The sequence below is a fragment of the Humulus lupulus genome, chromosome 6, assembly GCF_963169125.1.
Source record: "Humulus lupulus chromosome 6, drHumLupu1.1, whole genome shotgun sequence".
Lineage (NCBI taxonomy): Eukaryota > Viridiplantae > Streptophyta > Magnoliopsida > Rosales > Cannabaceae > Humulus > Humulus lupulus.
This window is the reverse complement of record NC_084798.1, coordinates 73,677,326-73,679,799: the sequence shown is the minus strand read 5'-3', so window position 1 is coordinate 73,679,799 and position 2,474 is coordinate 73,677,326.

Here is a 2,474-nt window from a genome sequence, read left to right as displayed (position 1 = left end):
TTGAACTTGAGGTTCTTTTTCGTAAGTATCTTCTCGATAGTTTAGTTCATTCTTTTCATCTCTTTCTTTTAGAATACTCACCTCTCTATTAATGGTTTTTAGGAGTGTTCCAAAATCCTGACCTTGTTCTCATCACCCTAGTATTTTGGTAAGGAAAATAGGATAGTTCTTATGTGATATGTGCTATGTTTATATAAAAGTGTTATGATTATGTATATAGTTGTTATATAGCAAACCCTATCACATTTATGTTTTGGGGCTTATAGTTGCTATATAGGAAACCCCAACACTTTTATGTTTTTGGGGCTTATAGTTGCTTAACTAGCAAACCTCATTGTAGTTTGAGGCTTATAGTTGCTTAGTTAGCAAACCCCAATAGTCACCATGTACATGGGTTAGAATTATGATATATGAGTTATAGTATATGATATATGTTCATAATTTATGTGTATGATTATGTTTCATGCTTGTAGTAGATTTTTCTTGCTGGGCATTAGGCTCATTCCTTTATGTTTTATATGTGTAGGAAAATAGTTATGGCGGCGGGAGGGTTCTTGGCAGCTTGGGAATGTGTATTGAGGGAGAACAGAATCGATGGACTGCGCGAACGATTCGAGGATGAAGTTGTTTAAGCCTCTTAATTATGATTTCTATGTATTTCCGCACTTACTATTGTAACCATTTTATTTAAGATTTAAGTTATGTTATGCTTTATTTTCAAAACAATGGGATCCCATTACTCATGAATTTTTATGTATTTTAAACCTTTACTTTACAGTTTTTAAATAAAGTTATGGTTATTTTCTTAAGATTAGTGTCTGTGTATAGTAGTTATTAATGGTCCAAAATCTAGAATAGTTGGGTCGTTACAAGGAAATAGGCCCAACCCAGGGTTTCTCAAAGTGTGGGGGTGCCTTGCTTATTGCAAGAGCATGGAGCATAAATGGACCAAGCTGGGTCTAAGGGTCATTAAATGTGTAGATGTAGGCAATACCTCAAATAGTAAGACCTATAGGCTATTAAACTTGGAGTCTAATGAGATAATTGAATCAAGAGAAGTTGAGTTCTTTGAGAATTTTTTATATAATGATAATGTGCCTCAAGAACCAATCTAATTAGAAGGAACTCAAGAGGAGTTACCTTCAAGGGTTGTAGAGAAACCGATATTGCCTAGTAGTAGCCAAAGGCTTAAAAGAGAGTGGATCACAAAATAATTTTTCTCAAGTGGAGAATCTTTATCTAGTAGAGGGAAATCACAAGGGAGACACTTAGAAGTATCCAATTGTACATCAAGTGGAGGATGATCCTAAAACTTTGCAAGAAGTTATGTCCTCAAGGGACTCTAACTTTTCGAAAGAGGCAATAAATGATTAGATGAATTCAATTATGTCTAATCACATTTAGGAGATTATTGATCTACCACAAGGATCAATGCCTATAGGTTGCAAGTGGGTATTTCGAAGAAAATACAACACTAATGGGACCATTCAAGCCTTTAAGGCAAGGTTGGTGGCCAAAGGGTTTAGACAAAATGAATATGTAGATTATTTTGATACATATGCTCCGGTAGCTAGGACAACATCTATACGATTGTTGTTTGCCTTATCATCAATACACAACCGATATGTTCATCAAATGGGTGTCAAAATGGCAATCTCGATGTGGAGGTGTACATGGAACAAACGGAAGGGTTTGCTCTAAGGGTAAATGAACATAAAGTGTGTAAGCTTGTTAAATCATTATATGGTTTAAGACAAGCACCAAAACAATGTCATAAGAAGTTTGATGAAGCCATTGTTTCGGATGGGTTTAGACACAATAGTTTAGACACATGCTTAAATTCTAAGACTTGTGATGACTATTTTTGGGGTTTTATGCCTTAATTAAAACCCAATTTCTTTGTAATCTCAATTTATTATCAATAAAAGAATAGAAATCATTTTTTACTTGGGCATGGTGCATGGTTCTATATGCTTATGTTATCTGTAGTGAGAGCTAGAGTTTTGTTGCAGGGAGGTGCATGGAACTCTTAGCTAGTGTGGTGGATACCACTTAGATTGTGCTAGTGAGATCAGGACAGACTGGATTAGTCTGTGGGTTTTGAATGTGTTTCCAGGTGGTCTGCCGGGGCTTCTTTTATATGAAAGGAGACTAGAATAGTGATCAGATTAGTGCCAGGAATAAATTTAGGTTTAAGGCACTGTTTTGAATGGCTCAGCAGAGTTATAAGAATTAAAGGTTTAGTTGCGGAGTAAGATGGAATTCTGTAAGGTGGATCTTGGATCTGGTTAGGACCAGTTAGAGGTCAGAGAGGAAGTTATATAAAAGATTATGTTGGTATCAGATAAGAGCACTGAGAGTGTTAAATATGCTTTGAGAATTGGTTTAATGTCAAGTGTTTATGAATTAGATGAATAGAGCATTCAAAGGTTTATTTGAATGGGATTTGTGATCGTCTTGGACGATGGTATTAT